This window comes from Leiobunum rupestre, chromosome 9 (genome assembly GCF_980474605.1).
Source record: "Leiobunum rupestre chromosome 9, qqLeiRupe1.1.hap1, whole genome shotgun sequence".
NCBI classification, from domain to species: domain Eukaryota; kingdom Metazoa; phylum Arthropoda; class Arachnida; order Opiliones; family Sclerosomatidae; genus Leiobunum; species Leiobunum rupestre.
This window is the reverse complement of record NC_143392.1, coordinates 54,831,689-54,849,505: the sequence shown is the minus strand read 5'-3', so window position 1 is coordinate 54,849,505 and position 17,817 is coordinate 54,831,689. Positions and strand designations below refer to the sequence as shown.

General features: G+C 44.0%; 2 non-coding genes and 8 pseudogenes across 2 annotated transcripts; all 10 read left to right on the top strand.

Moving 5' to 3' along the window:
* The first annotated feature begins 3,345 nt into the window (after positions 1-3,345).
* LOC149931069 (U2 spliceosomal RNA) lies at positions 3,346-3,524 on the top strand (annotated as a pseudogene).
* Positions 3,525-4,607: 1,083 nt separating this feature from the next.
* Positions 4,608-4,676, top strand: LOC149931068 (U2 spliceosomal RNA; annotated as a pseudogene).
* A 1,576-nt stretch (positions 4,677-6,252) lies between these two features.
* LOC149931067 (U2 spliceosomal RNA) lies at positions 6,253-6,439 on the top strand. Its single transcript, XR_016476423.1, has one exon. It is a non-coding gene; the product is annotated as a U2 spliceosomal RNA (small nuclear RNA).
* Positions 6,440-7,494: 1,055 nt separating this feature from the next.
* On the top strand, positions 7,495-7,576 carry LOC149931066 (U2 spliceosomal RNA; annotated as a pseudogene).
* A 1,724-nt stretch (positions 7,577-9,300) lies between these two features.
* On the top strand, positions 9,301-9,479 carry LOC149931065 (U2 spliceosomal RNA; annotated as a pseudogene).
* A 1,081-nt stretch (positions 9,480-10,560) lies between these two features.
* Positions 10,561-10,642, top strand: LOC149931064 (U2 spliceosomal RNA; annotated as a pseudogene).
* Positions 10,643-12,369: 1,727 nt separating this feature from the next.
* Positions 12,370-12,548, top strand: LOC149931063 (U2 spliceosomal RNA; annotated as a pseudogene).
* A 1,075-nt stretch (positions 12,549-13,623) lies between these two features.
* Positions 13,624-13,767, top strand: LOC149931062 (U2 spliceosomal RNA; annotated as a pseudogene).
* Positions 13,768-15,276: 1,509 nt separating this feature from the next.
* LOC149931061 (U2 spliceosomal RNA) lies at positions 15,277-15,467 on the top strand. The gene has a single exon (XR_016476486.1). It is a non-coding gene; the product is annotated as a U2 spliceosomal RNA (small nuclear RNA).
* Positions 15,468-16,548: 1,081 nt separating this feature from the next.
* LOC149931060 (U2 spliceosomal RNA) lies at positions 16,549-16,651 on the top strand (annotated as a pseudogene).
* The last annotated feature ends 1,166 nt before the right edge of the window (positions 16,652-17,817 follow it).

The following is a 17,817-nucleotide window of genomic DNA, read 5'->3' as shown; positions in this document are numbered from 1 at the left end:
AATGTGGAAGATTTGGCTGTTGGCCTTTTCGACTGCATTGGCCCCAAGAGCATCACTGTCTTCCAATTGATCGGGAAGGCAGAAGTACAGGTCACCTTTAAAGATAACATCTGTTACCAGAAAGCGGTTGATGCCGGAATTATCATTGGGGAGAAACATCTCGACATCGTTGGAGTCTCCGATCCAGTAACTCAAGTTACCATGAAAAACGCGCCCAGCTGGTGGGATCTGGCGTTCTTAAGAACCAGTCTAAAGAACTACTGTGATGTCGTATCCGAGACGTGGGAGACCTTCCAACAAGGCCCTCTAAAAGACGTCCGCAATGGCAACCGCCGTCTTGAAGTAAAAATCAAGAGCCCAATCCCGAACCTGATGACCATCAGTGGACACCGCATCCAGCTCACATATCAGGGCGTCCAGCGCATGTGCTTCTATTGCCGCAAGGACAGTCATCAGGTTCGGGATTGCCCGAGAAAGAAAAACCGAACTCTAAGAAGTGCGGACATCCAGAAACCACCATCCAATGATCCAGAGAACGTAAGGAGGGCACCGGAGAGTCCACCGGGGAATACCATCACTAATCCTGATAAACCCGAATCAAACATGGAGGTCGTAGAGGAAAACTCGGGGAACTCCGGTGAAGGCTGGGACTTGGTGACGCCTGAATCCTCCCCCCAGAATCCTGAAAAGCCGTCGAAAACCAATGGTTACGCCGATGCGCTCAAATCGCCAAAGCAACAAGTCCCACCTACGTCAGAATCTGGTATAAAAGTAAAGCATCATTGTGAAAAAGAATGGGCGTATTTTGAAGGTACTTGGGATTGGAACATCCTGTCACGAGAAGACATAGAAGAATTCTGCCGGCGGGCCAAAGTCTTCACTTCAACGGACCCTCACATCATGGCAACATTAAGAGATGGAATGGTGGCGGCACAAAAAACGCTTCAGTACCGCTTCAAACGCCGGGGTAGTCCATCCCGGGAAAGCGATACCAAGAAAGGGAAAAAATAAGCCCTTGTTTCGAGTTGTAAATATGTTTTTAATAACTCTTCTAAGTTTTTTATTTACTTTTAATTTTACAATTTTAAGTATACGTATTTATATGTTTTTGAGTTCTTAAGTGAGTCGGAGTATAAAAAAGGGGGACTTAAGTTAATCGGGTCCGCTGTATCTCTGTAAAATATATAAATTTTTTACGTTAAAGTTAAAAAAGAATATCGAAAAATATACTTACCTGTTAAGATTTTTAGTTAAAGTTATACTTACCTTGTTAGACTATAGAAAAATTACCTACCTTGTTAAAATATAGAGAAACCTAGAAAAAATTATACTTACTGTTAAATTACAGCGAAACCTACTAAAAATTATATTTACTGTTAAAATATAGAAAAAATAGTTTAATGACATACTTACCTTGACGTTTTACAAAATCTGAAAAAAAAGGGATAACTGTTTTTGACAATGTTCGCGATAATTTAAATATTAATAACGCGGACACTTGTAACCATGACTACGAATTTCAAATAAACAAATTCAGTATCTGTTCTTCCTTTTTTCGAAGCCAAAGGCCGGGAACCGTATTTACCTGTACGGGGAAGTTTATACGTACCTGCTCGTTTACCTGCCACGCTGCTCCACCAGACGTCGTCGCCGCGCCAGTTCCTGATCCTGTTCCTGTTCCGCTACTGGTTCCAGTCCGTCAGTTGCCGTTTGCCTCCATCCAGCGGTACCTGAGTTCCGGTCTCCGCTTCGGCGGTCGCCACCAACCTCGCCATGCCTGCCGTGCAGTCACTGCCGTCAACTTCGCAGTCCTCCTCTATGGCCTCGAAAAAGGCAACTGCAAGGATAAAATTCGACGGGGTCAATGTGGAAGAATTGGCTGTAGCCCTTTTCGAATACATTGGCCCCAGTAGCATCACCGTCTTCCAAATGATTGGGAAGGCGGAAGTTCAAGTCACGTTCGCAAACCATTTATGTTACCAGAAAGCGGTTGATACCGGAATTATCATTGGGGAGAAACATCTTGACATCGTTGGCGTTTCTGATCCAGTTTCCCAAGTTACCATGAAAAATGCGCCCAGCTGGTGGGACCTTGCGTTCTTAAAAGCCAGTTTGAAGAACTACTGTGACGTTCTATCCGAGACGTGGGAGACCTTCCAGCAAGGCCCTCTAAAAGACGTCCGCAACGGAAACCGCCGTCTTGAAGTCAAAATCAAGAGCCCAATCCCGAACCTGATGACCATCAGTGGACACCGTATCCAGCTAACGTATCAAGGCGTCCAACGCATGTGCTTTTATTGCCGCAAGGACAGTCATCAGGTTCGGGATTGCCCGAAAAAGAATAAGAAGGCTCGACCAACTCCAGAAATTATCGTTGTCCAGAACCCGTCATCTGATGAACCAGATAATGTAAGGAGCGGAACACCTATTCCAGTGGGGGATGCCGCAGACACCGGCGCCAACGCCCATGGCGAAACGATGGATGAAGCAGGACCATCACTGGACTTCCATGGTCCAAAAGAGAGTTGGTCGTTGACAACGCCAGAGTCATCACCAAAGAAAACTGAATCAACAGCCACAGTCAAAGGGTACGCCGAAGCCGTTAAGTCTCCTCAGCGTACGCCGAAATCCGATCCTCCAACGCCAAAGAAACTTAAGGAGTTACCAATTTACAGTCGTGAGTGGGACTTCTCGAGCTTATCGAAAGACGCACTAGAAGATTTCTGTTGTAAAGCCAACGCATTAACTAACACGGAACCACAGGTCCTGGTCTGGCGCGAAAACGCAGTACGAAAGGCAAAGCATCAGCTGCAGCAGCGATTCAAACGACGTCATAGTCCTCCACCTGAAAAAGAACTTAAGAAAGGGAAAAAGTAGGACCTAGTGTTGAGTTGTAAATATGGTTTTAATAACTCTTTTAAGTTTTACATATACTTTTAATTTTACAATTTAAGTATACGGTTTTATATGTTTGAGTTTTTAATTGTATTTGATTATAAAAAAGGGGGGACTTAATTTAATCTGGTCCGCCGTATCTTTGTAAAATATATATATTTTTTTACGTTAAAGTTAGAAAGAAAGAATATTGAAAAGAAATATACTTACCTGTAAAAAATTTTTTAAAGTTATACTTACCTTGTTAGATTATAGAAAAATACTTACCTTGTTAAAATATAGATAAAAACCGTAAAAATTATACTTACTGTTAAAATATAGGAAAAATAGTTTAAAGATATACTTACCTTGACGTTTTTAAACAGAAACCTGAAAAAAAAAGAAATAACTGTTTTTGACAATGTTCGCGATAATTTAAATATTAATAACGCGAACAATTGTAACCTGACCAAGAATTTAAATAAACAAATTCAGTATCTGTTCTTATCAGCTTAATATCTGATACGGGTCCCATCGGGGCCCAAGATATTAAACTTATTTTTGGACGGCGGCGGAGAGGTCGGAGCTTGCTCCACCTCCGCCACGGGTTGGCCTGGTATTGCAGTTCTTCCAGGATCGGCCCACCTCGCTCAATGAATCTAAAATCAAACACCATATATATATATATATATATATATATATATATATATATATATATATATATATTCCTGACGTCATAAGAGGGAAAGTCGTCATTGGCTAGTAGATCATTTTGAAGATTCGGACGGATTTGTTTTGTAATTTTTTACCTTAATTGTCGTACGTTACCAACGGTATGTTTTTTTTAAGTCACTTTCGTTACTAACAGGAGACATGATTAGGAGTTCACAGCCGGCCGCTTTTCGACATTCGCGTTGGCAACACGTCTTCCCCTTTAAAAAAATTACCCCCTCCCAAATCATGGTAACTCCGTTCTCGAAACGGACACCATATAAGTTATTTACATCGAGTTACCTAGCGAGGATTGCGTAACTATCGCTGTAGAAATAGGGGACTGTTAAAAGCGGGATGGTTTGGAAAAAACGAGTTTTTGTGTGGCTGATGCCGGGGCGCGTACTACGCGGCAACCACGGTCAATTCGTAGTGCCATATCTCATGACACTTCTCTACAGCTGTTCTGGTAAGCGTGCAGGAGGAAACTCCGTATGATCAAGATCTTACTTTTTCTAATTATCGATTAAGCACGGTTCCATGTTGGCACTTATTTTAAAAAAGACCCAGAGAAAACCGAAGATAAATTATCGCCTTGGCGAACTAGTTAGAAACAGCGTAAAAGAAAATATTTAAAAATACACAAATTTTATTAGAAAGACTCAAATACCCCGTTAATGAAAAAAAAGAGGGAGAGAGGAAGAGATCAGCCACCGGCACGCCGTGTTCCCCGGTGGTCTCCCTCCCTCCCAAGAAATGACCCCACTCGACGCGGCTTACCGTCGTTGATGGGTCGAGAACCAATGTATTCCGCGTGATATTACCGTTGACGGCTGAAAACGCTCGATGGCCGTCGATCTTTTTGTTTGAAATCAAGAAGTTACCTTCTTTGGTCAGACGTGATGGTTATACACGCTGTCATCTCCAACCACGAGCAATCTGCTTAAACATAATTATGAAATTTATGAATGCTCAATCTCACTCTTTTTCTTTTTCAACCACCAAAGCCCCCTTTGCCGGTTATCGCTTCTCGGCCTTTTGGCTAAGATCAAAGTGTAGTATCTGTTTCCTAGCTATTTCGCTGAAATCTTGGCCGAAAGGCCGTTAAGCGAGTATCCAAGCTCTACAGCTAGTTCCTGTGATGCGGACTTACCTGCCGGTATCCTGACGTCTCTGTTCCTGCTCTTGAAGTTGCCGCGGCTGTTTCCGGTTCCGTTGCTGTTCCTGAATCCGCTGCTGTTCCTGGTCCCGGTTCTGCTGCTACTTACCTGTCGCTGCTGTTCCGGGTCTCCACGCTGTATCCCGACTTGGCCGATTCCAGCCATTACTACCTGACGCTGTTCCTTCCTGGGACTTGCCTTCACCTGACGACCCCTCTAAAGCCATCATGGCTGCAGAGGTGAAGAAGCGGACCGCCCGACTTGACGTCGACGCTGGCTACGTGGAAGTTGCCCGAACCTTCCACGGGAAACTCGGACCGGACAGCATTGACACTCTTCAATCTGTTGGCAAGAATACCTTTCTACTAACCTTCACGACCCTCGCATATATGCAGCAAGCTGTCTCTTACGGCGAAATATCAGTTAACAACTCCGCATGTAAAGTCACCAGCGTCGAAGACGACGGTGCCTGGCTCACCATTAAGCAACTTCCCTCATGGATTCAATGGGATTCAATCTTGACGACCCTGCGACAATACGGCGAAATTAAGGCACACCGCCTAGACGAATACAAGGAATTTAAAGGAATTAAAAACGGCGACAGATCGGTAAAAATCAAAATGCACAAAACGATACCTAATGTACTTTATTTTGGAAGGAGCAGGGCCCTGGTATACTATACCGGGGTTGCCAAAAAGTGCTTTTTTTGTGACCAGGAGGGGCACGTGGCTTCCGCCGGCGAAAAAAAGAGAAACCAGATGGCCGAGAAGACAAAAACCGGAGACGACTTACCCCAAGATCCTGAAAACCACAGAAGTTCAACACCTATACTTACCAACGCCACCACTCGAGAAGAAGACCTGAAAGAAAAACCATCACGCTCACCTGAAATACTTACCCAATCAAACGACTCCAAAACCTCTGACAGCAGCTTTTTCCTGGCAACACCTTCTCCAAAGACCATAGATCCTCCAGTCAAAACCAGCCAATACTCCGATGCCCTGAAAACAGCACCAAAACCCGATGAACCTAAAAATAAACCTGAACCAACAAACAGCGAACCAAAAAAGAACAACTCCGACTCCGGTACCACCTCAAAAGAAATCACCGCAACAGCCAGACCTCCATATGATCCTACGACCTGGATACCAGGAACGAGACCACCTATAAAACATTTAACCAAACAAGAACTACATATGCTTATCGAACACATCAAGACAGTACCCTATGGCCAGGACGGTAATGTTAACTGGTCCATAGCCGAATACTTTGCCGAAATTAAACTAGAAATCCAAAACTACCAAAAACGCCCACGCAGTACCACTCCCACCAAAGAAACCAAAAAAGGGAAATCTTCACGTTGAAGTTTTTATTAATTTTAAACTTTACCTCTGTTTTATCTCTATGAACTAATTAGTTTTATACTTTTTAAATTTTATATCTATTTAATGACCTGTTTTAATTTAAACTAATTTAAAAAAACAGGAACTATCTGACAGGGTACTGTATTTTATTGAAATTTTTAATAAACAAATTCAGTATCTGTTCTTATCAGCTTAATATCTGATACGGGTCCCATCGGGGCCCAAGATATTAAACTTATTTTTGGACGGCGGCGGAGAGGTCGGAGCTTGCTCCACCTCCGCCACGGGTTGGCCTGGTATTGCAGTTCTTCCAGGATCGGCCCACCTCGCTCAATGAATCTAAAATCAAACACCATATATATATATATATATATATATATATATTCCTAACGTCATAAGAGGGAAAGTCGTCATTGGCTAGTAGATCATTTTGAAGATTCGGACGGATTTGTTTTGTAAATTTTACCATAATTGTCGTACGTTACCAACGGTATGATTTTTTAAGTCACTTTCGTTACTAACAGGAGACATGATTAGGAGTTCCCAGCCGGCCGCTTTTCGACATTCGCGTTGGCAACACGTCTTCCCCTTTAAAAAAATTACCCCCTCCCAAATCATGGTAACTCCGTTCTCGAAACGGACACCATATAAGTTATTTATATCGAGTTACCTAGCGAGGATTGCGTAACTATCGCTGTAGAAATAGGGGACTGTTAAAAGCGGGATGGTTTGGAAAAAACGAGTTTTTGTGTGGCTGATGCCGGGGCGCGTACTACGCGGCAACCACGGTCAATTCGTAGTGCCATATCTCATGACACTTCTCTACAGCTGTTCTGGTAAGCGTGCAGGAGGAAACTCCGTATGATCATGATCTTACTTTTTCTAATTATCGATTAAGCACGGTTCCATGTTGCCACTTATTAAAAAAAAGACCCAGAGAAAACCGAAGATAAATTATCGCCTTGGCGAACTAGTTAGAAACAGCGTAAAAGAAAATATTTAAAAATACACAAATTTTATTAAAAAGACTCAAATACCGCGTTAATGGAAAAAAAGAGGGAGAGAGGAAGAGAGCAGCCACCGGCACGCCGTGTTCCCCGGTGGTCTCCCTCCCAAGAAATGACCCCACTCGACGCGGCTTACCGTCGTTGATAGGTCGAGAACCAATGTATTCCACGTGATATTACCGTTGACGGCTGAAAACGATCGATGGCCGTCGATCTTTTTGTTTGAAATCAAGAAGTTGCCTTCTTTGGTCAGACGTGATGGTTATACACGCTGTCATCTCCAGCCACGAGCAATCTGCTTAAACATAATTATGAAATATATGAATGCTCAATCTCACTCTTTTTCTTTTTCAACCACCAAAGCCCCCTTTGCCGGTTATCGCTTCTCGGCCTTTTGGCTAAGATCAAAGTGTAGTATCTGTTTGCTCCTTTCTTCGAAGCCAAAGGCCGGGAACCGTCTATACCTGTACGGGAAAAATACGAACCTGCTCGCTGTTCCTGCCACGCTGCATCGCCAGACGTCCTCGATCCAGTTACCGTTCCAGTTGCTGTTCCAGCTACCGCTCCAGCCTTCCAGTTGCTTGCTGCTCCGTTCCAGGGCTCCCTAAGCTCCGCTTCGGCGGGTGCCGTCCGGGTTGCCATGCCACCAGTGATGTCCTTGTCGACTTCAGCAGAGTCCTCGTCTTCGACCTCCAAGAAGGCTACTGCTCGTATAAAATTCGACGGGGTCAATGTGGAAGATTTGGCGGTAGCCCTTTTCGACTGCATTGGCCCCAAGAGCATCGAAGTTTTCCAGATGCTCGGAAAAGCTGAATGCCAGATAACGTTCAAGAACGCCATCTGCTATCAGAAGGCTATCGACGCCGGTATCATTGTCGGGGACAAACATCTAGACATCGTGGGTGTCGCCGATCCAGTCACCCAAATCACGTTAAAAGATGCTCCTTGCTGGTGGGAGTTATCATTCCTGAAGTCTGCGTTGAAGAGCTATTGCGAGGTGGTTTCAGAATCGTGGGAGAAATTCCAGACGGGCCCGTTGAAAGATGTTCGGAATGGGAACCGGCGCCTAGAAGTTAAACTCAAAAGCCCGATCCCGAACCTGATGACCATCAGTGGACACCGTGTACAGATCGTTTACCAAGGGGTACAACGGATGTGTTTTTACTGCCGTAAAGACAGTCATCAGGTTCGGGATTGCCCCAAGAAGAAGAAAAAAGTACGTCCGATAACTGAACATACGGATCAAAAACCCTTCCCTGAAGATCCTGAAGTTGTAAGGAGCCAGACACCACCACCAGGAGCAGACCCGTCAGACTTCACTGGCGATGGTGTAATCGTAGAAAAAATGGACGAAGGAGGCTCAGGAGAAGGAAACTTCGAAGGTTGCGAAGATGGCTGGCGCCTATCCCCGCCAGGGTCTCTCCCTAAGGTCCTCGAGCCACCAGTAAAATCAAATGGCTACTCCAACGCAGTTAAAACTCCACCGCGTCAAGAACCAGATTTGGAGTCTTCTCCAATCTCAGAACATCCAGTTTCGGAAATTCCGATATACGAACGAGAATGGACATTTTGGGAGATGTCCACCCAAGATTTAGAGGACTTTTGCCGTCGAGCACAGGACTTGGACACGACTTCGCCAGAAATCCGTAAATGGCGTGAAAACTCACTGAGGCATGCGCGCATATGCTTGCAAAATTGCGCGAAACGTACACGGACTTCACCATCTGGAACGCAAGCAAAAAAAGGGAAAAAATAAGCCATCAATATGATTTGTAAATATGTAATTATGTTTTTAATTATATATTTTTTTAGATTTTAAAATCCGCGTAAGGTTACAAGTAACTACGTAACAAATGTTTTAGTAAAATTTTAAATTTCATCATTTTAATTTTACATCTTTAAGTGTTTTGGCTTTCTAAGTGTTTTTTTTTGTTGTTTAAAAACAAATGGTTATTTTGTACGGTATTGCCCTCGTTTTTTGTATCGATAGACATATATTTTTTTAACGTTAAACGCTAGAAAGGAAAAAAAATGAAATATACTTACCCTGTTAAAAAAGAAAATAGTAAAATAATACTTACCTTGACACCTTTTATAAAAAGACAAACCTAAAAAAAGAAATTAAGTTTTGACAGTGTTCGCGCTAAATTAATAATTAATAACGCGAACATATGTAACCATGACAAGAATTTAAATAAACAAATTCAGTATCTGTTCTTATCAGCTTAATATCTGATACGGGTCCCATCGGGGCCCAAGATATTAAACTTATTTTTGGACGGCGGCGGAGAGGTCGGAGCTTGCTCCACCTCCGCCACGGGTTGGCCTGGTATTGCAGTTCTTCCAGGATCGGCCCACCTCGCTCAATGAATCTAAAATCAAACACCATATATATATATATATATATATATATATATATATATATATATATATATATATATATTCCTAACGTCATAAGAGGGAAAGTCGTCATTGGCTAGTAGATCATTTTGAAGATTCGGACGGATTTGTTTTGTAAATTTTACCATAATTGTCGTACGTTACCAACGGTATGATTTTTTAAGTCACTTTCGTTACTAACAGGAGACATGATTAGGAGTTCACAGCCGGCCGCTTTTCGACATTCGCGTTGGCAACACGTCTTCCCCTTTAAAAAAATTACCCCCTCCCAAATCATGGTAACTCCGTTCTCGAAACGGACACCATATAAGTTATTTACATCGAGTTACCTAGCGAGGATTGCGTAACTATCGCTGTAGAAATAGGGGACTGTTAAAAGCGGGATGGTTTGGAAAAAACGAGTTTTTGTGTTGCTGATGCCGGGGCGCGTACTACGCGGCAACCACGGTCAATTCGTAGTGCCATATCTCATGACACTTCTCTACAGCTGTTCTGGTAAGCGTGCAGGAGGAAACTCCGTATGATCATGATCTTACTTTTTCTAATTATCGATTAAGCACGGTTCCATGTTGCCACTTATTAAAAAAAAGACCCAGATAAAACCGAAGATAAATTATCGCCTTGGCGAACTAGTTAGAAACAGCGTAAAAGAAAATATTTAAAAATACACAAATTTTATTAAAAAGACTCAAATACCGCGTTAATGGAAAAAAAGAGGGAGAGAGGAAGAGAGCAGCCACCGGCACGCCGTGTTCCCCGGTGGTCTCCCTCCCAAGAAATGACCCCACTCGACGCGGCTTACCGTCGTTGATAGGTCGAGAACCAATGTATTCCACGTGATATTACCGTTGACGGCTGAAAACGCTCGATGGCCGTCGATCTTTTTGTTTGAAATCAAGAAGTTGCCTTCTTTGGTCAGACGTGATGGTTATACACGCTGTCATCTCGAGCCACGAGCAATCTGCTTAAACATAATTATGAAATATATGAATGCTCAATCTCACTCTTTTTCTTTTTCAACCACCAAAGCCCCCTTTGCCGGTTATCGCTTCTCGGCCTTTTGGCTAAGATCAAAGTGTAGTATCTGTTTGCTCCTTTCTTCGAAGCCAAAGGCCGGGAACCGTCTATACCTGTACGGGAAAAATACGTACCTGCTCGCTGTTCCTGCCACGCTGCATCGCCAGACGTCCTCGATCCAGTTACCGTTCCAGTTGCTGTTCCAGCTACCGCTCCAGCCTTCCAGTTGCTTGCTGCTCCGTTCCAGGGCTCCCTAAGCTCCGCTTCGGCGGGTGCCGTCCGGGTTGCCATGCCACCAGTGATGTCCTTGTCGACTTCAGCAGAGTCCTCGTCTTCGACCTCCAAGAAGGCTACTGCTCGTATAAAATTCGACGGGGTCAATGTGGAAGATTTGGCGGTAGCCCTTTTCGACTGCATTGGCCCCAAGAGCATCGAAGTTTTCCAGATGCTCGGAAAAGCTGAATGCCAGATAACGTTCAAGAACGCCATCTGCTATCAGAAGGCTATCGACGCCGGTATCATTGTCGGGGACAAACATCTAGACATCGTGGGTGTCGCCGATCCAGTCACCCAAATCACGTTAAAAGATGCTCCTTGCTGGTGGGAGTTATCATTCCTGAAGTCTGCGTTGAAGAGCTACTGCGAGGTGGTTTCAGAATCGTGGGAGAAATTCCAGACGGGCCCGTTGAAAGATGTTCGGAATGGGAACCGGCGCCTAGAAGTTAAACTCAAAAGCCCGATCCCGAACCTGATGACCATCAGTGGACACCGTGTACAGATCGTTTACCAAGGGGTACAACGGATGTGTTTTTACTGCCGTAAAGACAGTCATCAGGTTCGGGATTGCCCCAAGAAGAAGAAAAAAGTACGTCCGATAACTGAACATACGGATCAAAAACCCGCCCCTGAAGATCCTGAAGTTGTAAGGAGCCAGACACCACCACCAGGAGCAGACCCGTCAGACTTCACTGGCGATGGTGTAATCGTAGAAAAAATGGACGAAGGAGGCTCAGGAGAAGGAAACTTCGAAGGTTGCGAAGATGGCTGGCGCCTATCCCCGCCAGGGTCTCTCCCTAAGGTCCTCGAGCCACCAGTAAAATCAAATGGCTACTCCAACGCAGTTAAAACTCCACCGCGTCAAGAACCAGATTTGGAGTCTTCTCCAATCTCAGAACATCCAGTTTCGGAAATTCCGATATACGAACGAGAATGGACATTTTGGGAGATGTCCACCCAAGATTTAGAGGACTTTTGCCGTCGAGCACAGGACTTGGACACGACTTCGCCAGAAATCCGTAAATGGCGTGAAAACTCACTGAGGCATGCGCGCATATGCTTGCAAAATTGCGCGAAACGTACACGGACTTCACCATCTGGAACGCAAGCAAAAAAAAGGGAAAAAATAAGCCATCAATATGATTTGTAAATATGTAATTATGTTTTTAATTATATATTTTTTTAGATTTTAAAATCCGCGTAAGGTTACAAGTAACTACGTAACAAATGTTTTAGTAAAATTTTAAATTTCATCATTTTAATTTTACATCTTTAAGTGTTTTGGCTTTCTAAGTGTTTTTTTTTTGTTGTTTAAAAACAAATGGTTATTTTGTACGGTATTGCCCTCGTTTTTTGTATCGATAGACATATATTTTTTTAACGTTAAACGCTAGAAAGGAAAAAAAAATGAAATATACTTACCCTGTTAAAAAAGAAAATAGTAAAATAATACTTACCTTGACACCTTTTATAAAAAGACAAACCTGAAAAAAGAAATTAAGTTTTGACAGTGTTCGCGCTAAATTAATAATTAATAACGCGAACATATGTAACCATGACAAGAATTTAAATAAACAAATTCAGTATCTGTTCTTATCAGCTTAATATCTGATACGGGTCCCATCGGGGCCCAAGATATTAAACTTATTTTTGGACGGCGGCGGAGAGGTCGGAGCTTGCTCCACCTCCGCCACGGGTTGGCCTGGTATTGCAGTTCTTCCAGGATCGGCCCACCTCGCTCAATGAATCTAAAATCAAACACCATATATATATATATATATATATATATATATATATATATATATATATATATTCCTAACGTCATAAGAGGGAAAGTCGTCATTGGCTAGTAGATCATTTTGAAGATTCGGACGGATTTGTTTTGTAAATTTTACCATAATTGTCGTACGTTACCAACGGTATGATTTTTTAAGTCACTTTCGTTACTAACAGGAGACATGATTAGGAGTTCACAGCCGGCCGCTTTTCGACATTCGCGTTGGCAACACGTCTTCCCCTTTAAACAAATTACCCCCTCCCAAATCATGGTAACTCCGTTCTCGAAACGGACACCATATAAGTTATTTACATCGAGTTACCTAGCGAGGATTGCGTAACTATCGCTGTAGAAATAGGGGACTGTTAAAAGCGGGATGGTTTGGAAAAAACGAGTTTTTGTGTTGCTGATGCCGGGGCGCGTACTACGCGGCAACCACGGTCAATTCGTAGTGCCATATCTCATGACACTTCTCTACAGCTGTTCTGGTAAGCGTGCAGGAGGAAACTCCGTATGATCATGATCTTACTTTTTCTAATTATCGATTAAGCACGGTTCCATGTTGCCACTTATTAAAAAAAAGACCCAGATAAAACCGAAGATAAATTATCGCCTTGGCGAACTAGTTAGAAACAGCGTAAAAGAAAATATTTAAAAATACACAAATTTTATTAAAAAGACTCAAATACCGCGTTAATGGAAAAAAAGAGGGAGAGAGGAAGAGAGCAGCCACCGGCACGCCGTGTTCCCCGGTGGTCTCCCTCCCAAGAAATGACCCCACTCGACGCGGCTTACCGTCGTTGATAGGTCGAGAACCAATGTATTCCACGTGATATTACCGTTGACGGCTGAAAACGCTCGATGGCCGTCGATCTTTTTGTTTGAAATCAAGAAGTTGCCTTCTTTGGTCAGACGTGATGGTTATACACGCTGTCATCTCCAGCCACGAGCAATCTGCTTAAACATAATTATGAAATATATGAATGCTCAATCTCACTCTTTTTCTTTTTCAACCACCAAAGCCCCCTTTGCCGGTTATCGCTTCTCGGCCTTTTGGCTAAGATCAAAGTGTAGTATCTGTTCCCAGCTATTTCGCTGAAATCTTGGCCGAAAGGCCGTTAAGCGACGTTTACGCTTCTCAGCCTGTTCCTGCGATGCTGACTTACCTGCCGGTATCCTGACGTCGCTGTTCCTGTTCCTGCTTCCGAAGCCGCAGCCGCTGTTCCTGGTTCCGTCTCTGATCCTGGTTCCGCTGCCGTTCCTGATCCTGGTGCCGCTGCTACTTACCTGTCGCTGCTGCTCCGGGTTTCCACGCTGTATCCTGCCTTGGCCGTTTCCAGCCATTGCTTCGTGACGCCGTTCTTTCCTGGGACTTGCCTTCACCTGACGACTCCTCTGAAGCCATCATGGCTGCAGAGGTGAAGAAGCGGACCGCTCGACTTGACGTCGACGCCAGCTTCATGGATGTTGCTCGGACCTTTCTTGCGAAACTTGGTCCAGAAAGCATCGAAACGTTACAACCTGTGGGTAATGAAGCATTTCTTCTTACCTTCACGAACTTGGCCTTTCTCCAACTAGCTATCTCGTATGGAGAGATTCAAATAAACGACAAGATATGCAAGATCACCAGCGTCGAGGACGATGGCGTCTGGCTGACCGTCAAACAACTACCAGCTTGGATTCAATGGGATTCAATTTTAACGACCCTGAAACAGTATGGAGACATTAAAGCTCATCGTTTTGACGAATACAAGGAACTTAGAGGAATCAGGAATGGAGACCGTGCGGTAAAAATTAAAATGACGAAAACTATCCCTAACGTATTTTATTTTGGACGCAGCCGGGCAATGATTTATTACCCTGGTGTTGCAAAAAAATGCTTCTATTGCGACCAGGAGGGGCACGTCGCCTCAGCCTGTGACGCAAAGAAGAACAACACGACAGCCAAAAACGACTTACCCAACGATCCAGAGACTCACAGACGCTCCACACCTACACCTACCAACGCCACCACTCGAGACGACAACCTGAAAGAAAAACAAGAACATCAAACAAGTACCTTACCCATACTTACGGCATCCGACGACTCCAACAGCTCTGAAGAGAGCTGGACGATGACGTCACCCGACCCATCCAAAAAGAACCCAGATCCTCCAGTCCAAACCAGCCCACACTCTAATGCCCTGAAAACAGCACCAAAACCCGATGAACCTGAAAACAAATCTGTATCACCAAGCAGCGAACCAGCACAAAACAACTCTGACTCCGGTACCACCTCAAAAAAAACCACCGCAACAGCCAGACCCCCATACGACCCTACGACCTGGATACCGGGAACAAGACCGCCTCTAACGAATCTAACCAAACAGGAATTACTGATGCTCGGCGACCACGTCCGCAAAGAACCTTATGGCCAGGACGGTGACGTCAACTGGGCCATATCCGAATACAGTGCCGAAATTAAATTAGCAATAAAAAATTACCCAAAACGCCCACGCAGTCCCACTCCCATCAAAGACGCCAAAAAAGGAAAATCTTCACGTTGAAGTTTTTATTAATTTTTAACTTAACCTCGATTTTAAATCTATGAACTAATTAGTTTTAAACTTTTTACAATTTGTAAACTATATATTGACCTGTTTTTAATTTAAACTAATTTAAAAAAAAAACAGGAAACTATCTGACAGGGTACTGTATTTTTATTGAAAAATAATAAACAAATTCAGTATCTGTTCTTATCAGCTTAATATCTGATACGGGTCCCATCGGGGCCCAAGATATTAAACTTATTTTTAGACGGCGGCGGAGAGGTCGGAGCTTGCTCCACCTCCGCCACGGGTTGGCCTGGTATTGCAGTTCTTCCAGGATCGGCCCACCTCGCTCAATGAATCTAAAATCAAACACCATATATATATATATATATATATATATATATATATATATATATATATATATATATATTCCTAACGTCATAAGAGGGAAAGTCGTCATTGGCTAGTAGATCATTTTGAAGATTCGGACGGATTTGTTTTGTAAATTTTACCATAATTGTCGTACGTTACCAACGGTATGATTTTTTAAGTCACTTTCGTTACTAACAGGAGACATGATTAGGAGTTCACAGCCGGCCGCTTTTCGACATTCGCGTTGGCAACACGTCTTCCCCTTTAAAAAAATTACCCCCTCCCAAATCATGGTAACTCCGTTCTCGAAACGGACACCATATAAGTTATTTACATCGAGTTACCTAGCGAGGATTGCGTAACTATCGCTGTAGAAATAGGGGACTGTTAAAAGCGGGATGGTTTGGAAAAAACGAGTTTTTGTGTGGCTGATGCCGGGGCGCGTACTACGCGGCAACCACGGTCAATTCGTAGTGCCATATCTCATGACACTTCTCTACAGCTGTTCTGGTAAGCGTGCAGGAGGAAACTCCGTATGATCATGATCTTACTTTTTCTAATTATCGATTAAGCACGGTTCCATGTTGCCACTTATTAAAAAAAAGACCCAGAGAAAACCGAAGATAAATTATCGCCTTGGCGAACTAGTTAGAAACAGCGTAAAAGAAAATATTTAAAAATACACAAATTTTATTAAAAAGACTCAAATACCGCGTTAATGGAAAAAAAGAGGGAGAGAGGAAGAGAGCAGCCACCGGCACGCCGTGTTCCCCGGTGGTCTCCCTCCCAAGAAATGACCCCACTCGACGCGGCTTACCGTCGTTGATAGGTCGAGAACCAATGTATTCCACGTGATATTACCGTTGACGGCTGAAAACGCTCGATGGCCGTCGATCTTTTTGTTTGAAATCAAGAAGTTGCCTTCTTTGGTCAGACGTGATGGTTATACACGCTGTCATCTCCAGCCACGAGCAATCTGCTTAAACATAATTATGAAATATATGAATGCTCAATCTCACTCTTTTTCTTTTTCAACCACCAAAGCCCCCTTTGCCGGTTATCGCTTCTCGGCCTTTTGGCTAAGATCAAAGTGTAGTATCTGTTCCCAGCTATTTCGCTGAAATCTTGGCCGAAAGGCCGTCAAGCGAGTTTCCTAGCTCTCCAGCCAGTTCCTGAAATGCGGACTTACCTGTCTGTATCCTGACGTCACTGTTCCTGTACCTGTTCCTGCTCCGGCTCCAGAAGCTGCTGTTCCGGTTCCATCGCTGTTCCTGACTCCGCTACTGTACCTTTTCCGGGTTCCGCCGCTACTTACCTGTCGCTGCTGTTCCTGGTCTCCACGCCGTATCCCGACTTGGCTGATTGCAGCCATTGCTTCCTGACGCTGTTCCTTCCTGGGACTTACCTTCATCTGACGATCTCTCCATAGCCATCATGGCTATGGAGGTGAAAAAACACACGGCTCACCTTGAAGTCGACGCCGGATTCCTGGACGTCGCTCGGACCTTCCACGAGAAGCTCGGCTCTGACTGCCTTGATACTCTTCAACCTGTTGGTAAAGAAAATTTTTTAATTACTTTTACAACCCTGGCCTTCCTGCAACAAGCTCTATCCTACAACGACCTCGAAATCAACAATAAACCATGCCGACTCACCAGCGTCGAAGATGACGGCGTCTGGGTTACTATTAAAAACCTGCCTTGCTGGATCCAATGGGACTCTGTCCTTACCACCATGAGACAATATGGCACCATTAAAGCTCACCGACTCGATGAATACCCTCAACTTAAAGGTCTTAAAAATGGCGACAGATCAGTCAAGATAAAAATTGAAAAAAATATACCCAACGTAATCTATTTCGGACGTAGCCGTGCGCTGGCATACTACCAAGGAGTCGTTAAGAAGTGTTTCTTTTGCGACAAGGAGGGACACACGGTGTCCTCATGCGAAGTGAAACAATCAAGGAAGGAAGCTGCAATACTAAAAACCTTGGAAGGCCAGGGGAAGGAACCAACCGGGAGGTCCGAGGACGTCCAGGCAGTGGACATTGCCGACCCGTCCCAGACACCCGAGAGGATAAACGAGGAGGAACAGGCAGACAAGCCCTGCAGCGCAAAGAAAGTCCCAAAGGATCCGAATGAGTGGACCCCGACCCATGAGGCTCTCCTCGACAAATTCACGCCGGATACCATCCACCAGTTCGTGGATAAAGTCCTCAAAAGCAAAAGGACCAAAGAGAGGAAAGCATTTATGCTCGCTAAAGTCGACGAATGGGTTCAAAACAAGAATAAGCGCCGCCTAAGTACCTCACCAGAAAAAGCCACCACA